The sequence below is a fragment of the Dioscorea cayenensis genome, chromosome 20, assembly GCF_009730915.1.
Source record: "Dioscorea cayenensis subsp. rotundata cultivar TDr96_F1 chromosome 20, TDr96_F1_v2_PseudoChromosome.rev07_lg8_w22 25.fasta, whole genome shotgun sequence".
Taxonomy (NCBI): Eukaryota; Viridiplantae; Streptophyta; class Magnoliopsida; order Dioscoreales; family Dioscoreaceae; genus Dioscorea; species Dioscorea cayenensis.
Window position 1 is genome coordinate 12,168,329 of NC_052490.1, and position 11,771 is coordinate 12,180,099.

The 11,771-nt window shown below is 44.9% G+C and overlaps 2 non-coding genes across 2 annotated transcripts; both read left to right on the forward strand.

The window, feature by feature from the left end:
• The first annotated feature begins 2,539 nt into the window (after positions 1-2,539).
• On the forward strand, positions 2,540-2,646 carry LOC120252228. The gene has a single exon (XR_005533771.1). It is a non-coding gene; the product is annotated as a small nucleolar RNA R71 (small nucleolar RNA).
• A 5,733-nt stretch (positions 2,647-8,379) lies between these two features.
• LOC120251997 lies at positions 8,380-8,486 on the forward strand. The gene has a single exon (XR_005533553.1). It is a non-coding gene; the product is annotated as a small nucleolar RNA R71 (small nucleolar RNA).
• Positions 8,487-11,771: the final 3,285 nt, after the last annotated feature.

The window sequence follows — 11,771 nt, forward strand, 5'->3', positions numbered from 1 at the left end:
GTCTTAGTGTTGCTAAGTAGACTCCTTTGAGGTCTCTCTGATAGAGACATCACAATTTGTCCCACTTGATTCTCTAGATTGTGCAATGAAGCAATGTGGTTGCGAAGTATAGCCTCGACTGATTGGAACCATGTATCCGATGATTGCACAAATCTAGTCAAGGCCTTCTCTAGGTCAGTCATACGGTTGTCTAAACCTGAAACTCGATTCTCTATGTTTGGGGCTTGTTGTTAAAAACCCGGTGGTGCGGTGGTCTTTTGTTTCCCTTGGTTGTTCCATGAAAAATTAGGGTAGTTGCTTCAACCTAAATTGTAGGTATTGCTATAAGGATTGAATTGGTTTGCCATTACATTACCCACATAATCAACTTGCTCAATGTAGGGTGTACCACCAATGGCTATCCGGCAATCCGAGGGAGCATGTCCTCCACTGCATCCAGTACAATTAGTCATGGCCGCCACTCTATAAGAAATTAGAAGGTCTAACTTCTTACTCAATGATTCCACTTCGGCCGCCAAAGAAATGATTGCATCTATTTCATGGAGTCTTGCCAGTTTCTTCCTTTCCTGTATGTTCCACTGATAACTATTCATGGCCATTGATAAGTGCTTGTGCGATATGAATGCGAAGCGTTCATTCCTTATGTTGAGCATTACTTTTCTCGAGGTTTTTTTACACTAATATGTGTTTTTTTATGTTACTTTTATGCGAGTAGGGTTGTGAGGCCGAGTATGAAGGAAATAGGCCAATGTGGATCATAATGCACCTATTTTGGAGGGAATCTTGCTAAGTTTCAAACGGGAAGACATAGGTCAGGTGTGAGATGCTAGAGTGTGCCAACCTCCTCGTATTCGAGTGAGCATATTCATTTGGAGGGGCACAAAGGCAGTCACACTCGAACATTCCGACTTATGCACATAAGAACAAGAGCTCCACCAACATGTTTATCAATGAAGAAGCGAGTGATTCACGACGTAAACGTGTGCCCGTTTGCGTAACCCCGATGAAAGTATGGAATTGGGAAGTTATTCAGGTTGAGTGCTGTAGCAGAGCACTGCTGCACATACTGTAGAAGCACTGTTCACAGCCGGCCGAGAAATCAGAGAAACAGAGAATCCACATGGGAGTGTGGAAATTATCCACGCCCGTGTGGAAATTCCGCACGGGTGCGTGTAGCGTCGACGCAAGTGGAGTCGCCCGATTCCAGCCCTATTTAAAGCCGATTCAGCCCCGATTTTGGTATTCGTTTCTCCATCTTTTCCCCAACTTGTGAGGGCTTCGGCTAGGGTTTTGAGGGGTATTGGCCAAGGTTTTTGGAGAGGTTCTACAGCTCCGACATCATTATTCCTTATGAAGAAGGTTGGTAGGGGAGCTTCCATCGAGGCGTATCCTATACCGGACGAGGGAATCCTTGGACGACGAGTAGAGGACTTTCCACAAGACCATCGACACGACCATCGAGGGGTTTTTTTTGTGGATTCATTGCTTTTACATTCTATTTCTTTGATTGTACTTAGCTCCATGGAGAGCTAAACCCCTAGTGGGTTCTTGGGTACTTGTGAACCCTAGGATGTATTCATTTCATTGAATCTCTTTATTATGCTTTCAATTAATTGATGTTTATTGTGAGTTCCAACCTTGAATGCTTGATTGTATGAACATTTCCCCTAGAGTGACACTAGTGTTGAGAGTTCTTGTTGGTAACCTTGTGAGTGAGTGACACACCACGAGCGTTAGACAAAGCTTGGTTGGAGAGGGTTGAGAGGGTGAGTCGAGAGGTGCAGGAGTGCCCATTTTCCCCTCTGACGTGGTAGATTCTACCTCCGTTCCTGGAGTTCTTTGCGGCCATTATAGAGTGAATGGTCTAAGGGATGAACCTCCGCTAGGGCCTAGTTTCGCGTGCAATGGAGTGAAGCTTAATTTTGGCTAGGGACCTTTCGCTTGGACCAAAGGGTTAGGTCTATATCTTAGGAAGAGATTTATCACTTGGAATCCCTAGAGCTCATTGCAACTCTATGCGAGTGCGAGGTGTTGAGATTGTTCGATTTCTCCTCCGGGACATGTGTAGAGTTAGGCATAGTTGACCTTAGATTTGGGACTATGTAATTAAGGATTTCCATGACTCACTATTCCCTTGAAATGATTATCCTAGGCGGAGCATTACCAGAGTACCCCATCTTTATCAATTGGCTTACCCCCCTTCTCTACTTTTGCTATTTTACTTGTTGCTTTTATTGTTGAGAATTGAATCATTGTCACACTTATCACTATTGATCTTCCACATAGTTAAGAATCAAATTAAGTGTTTTTACTCCCTACTCCCTATGGATTCGACCCTGCTCACCTGGGATTATTACTTCGACAAACCCGTGCATTTGCGGGATATACGAAAGGGGACCTTGTCAGCCATGTCTTCCACTAATTGCAGGCTTCTTCTGGGGTTTTACTCATCATTTTTCCTCCTCCAGAGGCATCTAGTAATTGCCTTGTACATGGATTCAACTTATTATAGAAAGTCTGAATAATTATCCATTCGGGAAATCCATGTTGTGGGCACCTCCGTAAAAGATCCTTGATGCACTCCCATGTCTCAAACAATGATTCCAATTTCATCAACACAAATGATGATATCTCATATCTAAGCTTGACTGACTTCCCCGGAGGAAAGTATCTTGCAAGGAAAGCTTTGACCATCTTATTCCAAGTCGTGATGGATGCTGACACGTCCGAATATGCGTGTAAACCGCAAGTGCATGGGTGTCAAAGTAATAATCCCACATGAGTGGGTATCGTATCCACAGAGAGTAGGGAATAAAGACACTTAAGTTATTTTTTAACTCATGTAGAAGATGAATAGTGATATGTGTGACAAAATATGAAATAATAAAAAATAAAAGCAACAAGATAGAGAGCACAAGTAAGGGAGAAGATAAGGCAATTGATAAAGATGGGGTACCCGGATATTGATCCACCTAGGACAATCATTTTAAGTGCAAGAACCCTCTACTATACTTCCCAATTGATGTAACTATGAGTCGTGGAAATCCTTATTTACATGATCCCAAATCTAAGGTCAACAATGCCTAACTCTATACATGGCCCGAAGGAGGGATTAAATAACCTCTCAACCTCTCACTCGTATAGAATTGCAATGAGCTCTAGAGATTCCAAGTGATAAACCCTATTCCTCTGTATAGACCTAACCCTTTGGTCCAGGTGGAAGATCCCTAGCCACAATTAAGCACTAGGTGCTAAAATCACCTCAACGGTTCACTCCATTGCACTCGCAACTAAGCCCAAGTGGAAGGTCATCCCTTCGCCCTTTCACTCTACTATGGTCACAATGGACTCTTGGAACATGGAGGTAGGATAGATCACACCGGAGGGGAAAGGAGATACTCCGCTATCTCTCGACTCACCCTCTCAACCCTCTCCAATCAAGCTTTATCTAAATCTCATGGTGTGTCACTCATTCACAAGAGTTACTAACAAGAACTCTCAACCCTAGTGTCACTCTAGGGGAGTATTCATATAATCAAATATACAAGAATGGAACTCACAATAAACATCAATTTATTGAAAGCATAATAAAGAGATTCAATGAAATGAATACACCTGTGGGTTCACAAATACCCAAGTACCCACTAGGGGTTTAGCTCTCCATGGACCTAGATACAATCAATGAAATCGAATGTAAAAACAAAGCATCCATAGAAAGCCCCCTCGTTAGACATGGTGATGGTTTCGTGGAAAGTACTCTACTCGTCGCAAGGGTCCCATTGTCCGGCCTAGGATACACCTTGACGGATCGGTGTTGACGAAAGCTCTCCCACTAACCTTCTTCCAAACAGCGTGCGATGTCGGAGCCAGAGAACCCCTCCAAAGTCCTAACCAATACCTCTCAAAACACTAGCCGCCACTCTCTCTCAAGTTTGGGAAAAGATGGAGAAAAGAATGCTGAAATCGGGGTTGAAATCAGATTTTAAAGGGCTAGAATTGGGAATCCACACCCTCGTGTGAGCACCCCTGTGGATTTTTCACAGAGGCGTGTGGAATTTCCAGACGCCTTTGTGGATTCTCTATTTTCTTGTTTTCTCGGGCGGCTGTGAACAGTGCTGCTACAATATTTTCGCTACGATTTTAACTACAGTTCCTCAGCCGCTGGAGGTGCCTCGGTCTCCATCGATGCGGGCTGAGGCTCAAGGGTTGGCTGGGATGCTCCAGCGTCATCACCCTCATCCTCAGCTATCTCTAGGGGCTCGGTAGAATTAGCATGCAAAAACACATGCGAACCTGCGCACCATACCCATCAACCGCATCGTCTCTAGACCCAGGGAGCGGGTACACTCATCTTCTCGACCCCGCGAATCGAATCCAAGAGACCCATGCCCAGCACTAATCTCGTAATGTAAGGGCCCGAGAAGATCACTCCCAATCTAGCATACTGTCCCTGATGTTTGATGTAATCAGCCAGGATGTGCCCTAAGTGGATCGGTACGCGCTCTACCATCGAGTACAAATACAACAACTCCTGACGGCTCAGAACACCAATACTGTCACCGCGGCCATTCACCGACCTACTCATGATGGCGTGCAAATATCTGTATGCAGGTCGGGAAAGGCACGTGGCCTTAGACACCCCGGCTCGTACTGGCCTTGACCACATAGCACTTTGTAAGCTCTCTGCGGGGTCAAGGTTCCAGGATAATCAGTAGGCAACTATGCATACTCCTCATGTCATCGTGAATGCCTCCTCGATATAAAACCAAGTAATATGGAAAAGCTGCGTAATGCTCAAGCTATGATGGTGTCCAAATACTCCAAAGCTGAGCAGTTGCCCAAAGCAGCCGAAGCTCGCATACACTCTATCAAACTTGAGCGAGGAGAGCACCTCCGAGTGCAAACTCTCGGATGGTCGGGCTCTCTAATCGTCAACAAGCGCCGCCAACCACCATCCAAAAACAAGGTCCTCAACCTCCTCGATGAACTCATCTCCCTCTGAAGATCTCGCGGTATAGTCGTGTCCGGGAATCGAGTCTGTCCGAAGCGGAGTCTTGATAAGCGCTCATAGCGGACCTCATGTTCGGGAATCCCAAATCGCATGTCGATCGACCTCGGGGGATGACTCACGTGGCCTCTTATCGACTTGCTTCTTTAACCTAGGGTGCCATGATCCGCAAAAATTTTTAAACAAAATTGGTCAATCAAGTTGATAAAAATAATCTGCGAAATCCACGCGGTCGGTAGTGGAATTTCCGCTTGCGCCCAGTGTGGATCCACGGGGGCATGAGAACCGCATGCGACCCGCGTAACAACAATCCAAGAATACAATATATCGCCTTTAACTTCGTCCTAAACATGAATCATCTCTCGAATTGAAGAAACAAAGCCTTTTTAAACAGATTAATTGATAGAAAACATAAAGTGACGAAGAAGATGATGAAAAAGGATTTACCGACGAGGAAGAGTTTGAAAATGAAGAGCGACGAGAAAACTTTCGCTAAAAATCGCGCGCTATGGACTCGGGAGTGTAATGTGAGAGTGCTTCCAAGTGAAAAGGGGTTGTGAAGAAGGATAGAAATCATCCCCTTGTTAAACAAAATTCGCGACTTCTGACATTCTGTGCATTCATATGGACGTGTGGAAAATACCCTACGCCTGTGTCGCCCGGACCCACAGGGAAAGCACTGCGCCCACAGTGGCTTCCACGGTCATCGAGAAAAAAATATCAAGTCTCACACGCCTCGTGCGGAAATTCCACACGCCGTGGGTATTCACATGCCCCAACTCACTGGGGCGGCGCTCTGCATGTTTTCTCGGGATGGAGGGAGCAACTGCGAGTTTCGCACGGGCGTGCGAAGTACCACGCTCAGTGCGTGGTTCAGAAGGTTGCCCACAGGAGCGAGTCCACGACCCTGTGTGCTCTCTGGAAAATCTGCCCAACTCTGCAGGAATTCACACGCCCGTGCGAAGTACCCACGGCGTGCGCCCGGTTGCTATGGTCATCCACGAGGGGCGACCGCGCGCCCTGTGCCTTCTCTGGATGAGCTCGTAATACACATAAACGGGCGTGTGGAATTTCCACACGCCTGTGTGTTTTCTCTTGATGACTTAGAAAAACCTGCAGGCTCTGCAGGACTAATCTGAACATGTCTAAACACTCAGAGCCTGCCCTATTATGCAAAATTTACCAGAGAAAAACACAAAAATGGAACTCAAAATGACCAAACTTCACCAACTCACAACAAAAGCAAATAATGAATTCTTTTAGAGATCCATAATAAAAATCGCAGCACAAGCACTCAAAAATTGAAACACCAACACTTAACAATTTATTCATGCAAGCAAACTAAACTAAAAGATGCAAAAGCGATGAAACACTTGGGTTGCCTCCCAAGAAGCGCTTGTTTAACGTCACTAAACTTGACGTATCTTTCTTACCTCACGGGGGCTCATGAATGAAGGTTGCCCTCTTACCAATAGCTTGAAAGCATGATGAACAAAGTCTCTTTGAGGGTAGAGGGTGTACTAGCGAGCTCGGACCACCAAGCAATCGTTCGTCCAACTCCCTTGGCTCATGTATCGTCTCTAACTGAGTCTTGGGGGCGTTTTTCGGTGGCGTCTTGAGCCCTCTTCATTTTTCGAGCACCTTCTTCAAGATTCCCGGGGTAGATGTTTCCTCTCCAGTTGAACCAAGCATCAGTACTTCTTCATTGCTCTCCTCTTGGTCGAACAAACCTTCATACGGATCCTGGTTGAACATTTCCTGTATATATTCATCAACAATTTCATCAGTAGTGTCTAGAAAATACAAAGTGTCATCAAAATTGAGAGAATGCCGCATGGCTTCAGCAAGGCGGTCAGTGAGCTTATCGTCTCCGACTCTCAATGTGAGCTCTCCGCCGTCCATGTCAATCAATTCTTTGGAAGTCCGAAAGAACGGTCTCCCAAGTATCAAGGGTACCTCTGCATCCTCATCGACATCTAGCACTACAAAGTCAACTAGAAAAATATACTTGTCCACCTTGACAAGCACATCTTCAATGTTGCCTCTCAGATGTCGTACCGTTCGGTCCGCCAATTGTAGAGTCATCCGAGTAGGCCTAGGCTCACCCAAGCCTAGATTTTTGAAGAAAGTGTATGGCATGACGTTGATACTCGCTCCTGAATCCGCCAATGCCATTTCATCACCTAAGTTGCCGATGTTACACGGAATAATGAAGCTTCCCGGGTCTTTCTTCTTGTTCGGCATGTTCTTTCGCAACACCGTCGAGCACGAAGCATCAAGCACCACTGAAGCACTCTCCTCCAATTTCCTCTTGTTGGTCAATAGGTCTTTAAGGAACTTCGCATACTTAGGCATTTGAGCCAAAGCCTCAACAAAAGAGATGTTGATGTGGTGTTGCTTGAACAAACTCAGGAACTTCTTATACTGTTCATCCCCTTGGTCATTCTTCAATCTAGAGGGATAAGGGATTCTTGGCTTGAAAGGTGGGGATGCCACCTCTTTCTCTTTGCTTGCTCCCTTGTCAACCTCTATGACCTCGGGTGCGTGTTCTTTCGGCTTCTCACTCGGAAGCCTCCCTTCAACCTCACGATTGCTTCTCAAAGTGATCGCCTTCACATGTTCTCTCGGGTTGGTTTCCGTGTTGCCTGGTAAACTCCCATGTGGCCTTTCGGAAAGAGATTTCGTAATTTGACCCCATTTTGATTTTCAAGGTTGTGCAAGGGAGGCGGTGTGATTATGAAGTGTAGCCTCGGCTCGATTCAAACCTTGTATTTGCCGATTGAACAAATCTAGCCAAGTGTTTCTCCAAATCCGTCATTTCGGGTTTCCAAGCCGAAATTCATTTTTCCACTTGAGGAGCTTATTGTTGTTGTTGGAACCCCGATGGCCCCATGGTCTTCTGTGGTCCTTGATTACTCCATGAAAAGTTGGGATGATTCTTCCAACCTGAATTGTAGGTGTTGCTGTATGGATTCCCTTGAGGTCTCATTCCATTACCTACAAAGTCGACATTCTCAACTGAAGAAACATCACCAATGACGATTGGGTAATCGGAGGGAGCATGTCCTCCACCACAACCGGTGCAATTGGTCACGGTCGCAACTCTATTCGAAGCTATAAGATCTAGCTTCTTACACAAACTCTCCACTTGGGCTGCCAATGAAGTTACCGCATCAATTTCATGGAGACCGGCCACCTTTTTCTTCTCCCTCGCGTTCCACTGGTAGCTATTTAACCCCATTTCCTCAATCAATTGACGAGCCTCATCGGGGGTCTTGCTACCTAAGGTACCTCCTACCACCATATCCAAGAGTTGCCTTGTACTCGTGTTCAAACCATTGTAGAAGGTTTGAACAATCATCCACTCCCGGAATCCGTGTTGTGGACACTTTCGCAGGAGTTCCTTGAACCGTTCCCATGTCTCTAATAGAGACTCCAATTCCAACTGCATAAAGGATGAGATCTCATTCCTAAGATTGCCTGATTTTCCGGGAGGGAAATAACAGGCTAGAAAAGCTTCTACCATCTCCTCCCATGTAGTGATTGATGCCCTAGGCAATGAGTGTAGCCATTGCTTTACTTTCCCCTTTAAGGAAATTGGGAAGGCTCTCAATTTGATGGCATCATCGGTCACACCATTTATCTTCAGCATGTCACACACCTCGAGGAAGCTCTCTATGTCACTGTTTTGATCCTCATCGGCCAAACCATTGAATTGTGCGGACTGCTGCAGCATATGGCTGAATGCCAGTTTTAGCTCGAAAATTACAGTGTAATTGGAGGGCGCATAATACTCGATTGTGTCCCCAACACTGAAGGCTGGCATAATCGGATAGTGTCTGTTGTTGCTCATTTTGTTCCGCCATGTTATCAGATCCTTCTACTTCCAAATTAGCTGGATTAGGGTCGTTCTTGTCTGAGTTCTTTCCCTTTCCTTCGAAGTGTATATTCAAGCTCAGGGTCTCCTTCAATCAATATTGATGGATTCCCTCGGGTCATAACCTGGAGCTGTACCAAAGAAAAACAAAAAGAAAATCAGAAAAATGATAGGATAAGAAGATATGGAATAGAATGTGTGGTGAAATAACTAAGACAACAAAGTGCAAAGTATCTCTAAACACCTAACTCCCTGGCAACGGCGCCAAAAACTTGACAAGGTCCCCATGCTTATATGCCACAAGTGCACGGGTTTGTTGAAGAAATAATCTCGGGTGAGCGGGGTCGAATCCACACGGAGTATGGGAGTAAAGACACTTAATTTGATACTTAGCTGTCGCGGAATATCAATAGTGATAAGTGTGAAATTGATTCAATCTCAACAATAAAAATCAATAAGTGAAAGAGCAAAAGTAAGAAGAGGGTAAGGCAATCGATAAAGATGGGGTACTCGGATAATGCTTCACCTAGGATAATCGGTTCAAGTGCAAGAACTCTCTATTATGCTTCTTAATAAATGCAATGGTGAGTCATGGAAATCCTTTCATACATAGTCCCAAATCTAAGGTCAACTATGACTAACTCTATACATGTCCCGGAGGAGAAATCGAACAATCTCAACACCTACTTTTCGCATAGAGTTGCAATGAGCTCTAGGGATTCCAAGTGATAAATCTCTTCCTAAATATAAACCTAACCCTTTTGGTCCGGTGGAAGGTCCCTAGGCACAATTAAGCCCTAGATACTAAGATCACCTCAATGCTTCACCTCGATTGCACGCTGTAACTAGGCCCCGCGAGTGGTTCATCCCTTAGACCATTCACTCTATTATGGCCGCAAAGAACTCGAGGAATGGAGGTAGAATCTATCACGTCGGAGTGGAAAGGGTACTCTCCTGTACCTCTCGACTCACCCTCTAAACCCTCTCCAACCTAGCTTTGTCTAACGCTCATGGTGTGTCACTCACTCGCAAGGTTACCAACAAGAACTCTCAACCCTAGTGTCACTCTAGGGGAAATGTTCATACAATCAAGCATTCAAGGTTGGAACTCACAATAAACATCAATTTATTGAAAGCATAATAAAGAAGTTCAATGAAAATGAATACATCCTAGGGGTTCACAATCATCCAAGTACCCACTAAGGGTTTTAGCTCTCCATGGAGCTTAGTACAATCAAAAGAAATCGAATGTAAAAAGCAATGAATCCATAAAAGAAACCCCTCGATGGTCGTGATCGAGTGGTCTTGTGGAAAGTCCTCTACAAATGGTCAAAGGATTCCTTCGATCGGTCATAGGGATACGCCTCGATGGAAGCCGATGTGAGATCCGATGAGAGCACGGGTCGCCAGTAATACATCTCGCACAAGCACGAGAGGGTCGTATTCCCAAGGCCCAAGAAGCTACTATTACTTCCCTTTCGTCTATTTCCTAGCCCTAACACTTCGAAGATGAATAGTAATTCTAAAAAGAGAAAGAATTAACTACAATGAAATCCGGGGTACTACTACACTGATACTGAACTCAAGGGAGAATCAAACACCCGAAGGGAGTGATTTGGACCACGAGTCCCCCTTGGGTTGTCATTAAGTCCTCAATTTAGGATGAAATGTGAGATGGTACTTGGGCCAAGAGACTCCTAAATTAGCTAAACCCGATGGTCACGACAATTGAACCCTAATCCCATACAAGTATTAGGGTCGGAATTACTTCGCCCAAATCCTCGTGATGATTGCATTACACTGTGGAAATCTCTAATCGAAGTCGATACTCAAACTAGGTCCAACCCTAATTGTCGGAGGGGTACAAAATACCCGATGGTCACGGTGTATCGTACATGGATCCCTTCCAAGCCAAGTGCGTCTAGTACAAGGGCGATGGTCACGCAACCAAGTACAACCTAGAAGTTGAAATACAGAGTTCTCATGCAAATCAACATATCAAAGTACACAAGGCTTGAACCACAAACTACAAGATTCCATAAAAGAAATACAACATCTAACAAAGCATCAATAAAGATGATCATCCAAATTATAAACAATCAACAATAGAGTTCATCATATTCAAATCACAAATAAGTTAGTGCCTCATGATAGAGGACCACTCATACAAGTCCAAGGAACAAATAAACAAGAAAAGAAGTAAGAACAACTCCCTCTAGCTTTAGATCCCCTTGGATGGTGAAGATCTTGAAGATTTGAAAGAGATCTCCCCTCAAATGATGCCTTGGATGCCTAGGATCTTCTCCCAATCTTCTCCTCCAAAGCTTGCCTCCCTCTTGGTGAAGTCTTGCATAGTAGATCGCCGGTGGGAAGAGTGGGACGGCGGACTAAGAGGACCATGAGAAAACTGCCCCTCCAACCGCTCCCCCTTGCCCTAGAAAATCAGCCTTTTTATATATCCCGTCAGGTCCATACGGGCTCCATGCGGGCGCATGGAGCCCATGAAGCTCACCGCCATTTTTGCCCGGAAAAAGGTGTCGGTGCCTTGATGAAAAAGCATGTATTCATGATCATTTGGCGTAAGTACTATAGCTAGCCATCGTTGACAATCATTGTAGTAAAATCACTGTAGTTGTTAGTGTTCACAGCTCACAGGAAACCAAAATCTGCAAATCCACAAGGCCGTGTGGAAATTCCACATGCCTGTGTGGATGCCTGATTCTAACTTTTATAAATATTGTGAATTGAGACATTTTTGAAGTATCTTTTTCTCATCTTTTTGGCTATCTTTTGAGGCGCTGCGGCTAGGGTTTGGAGAAGCTTTGCCTATATTTTTGGTGTGGTTCTATGGCCTTCGCCGTCACATTCCTTTGGAAGAGGGTTATT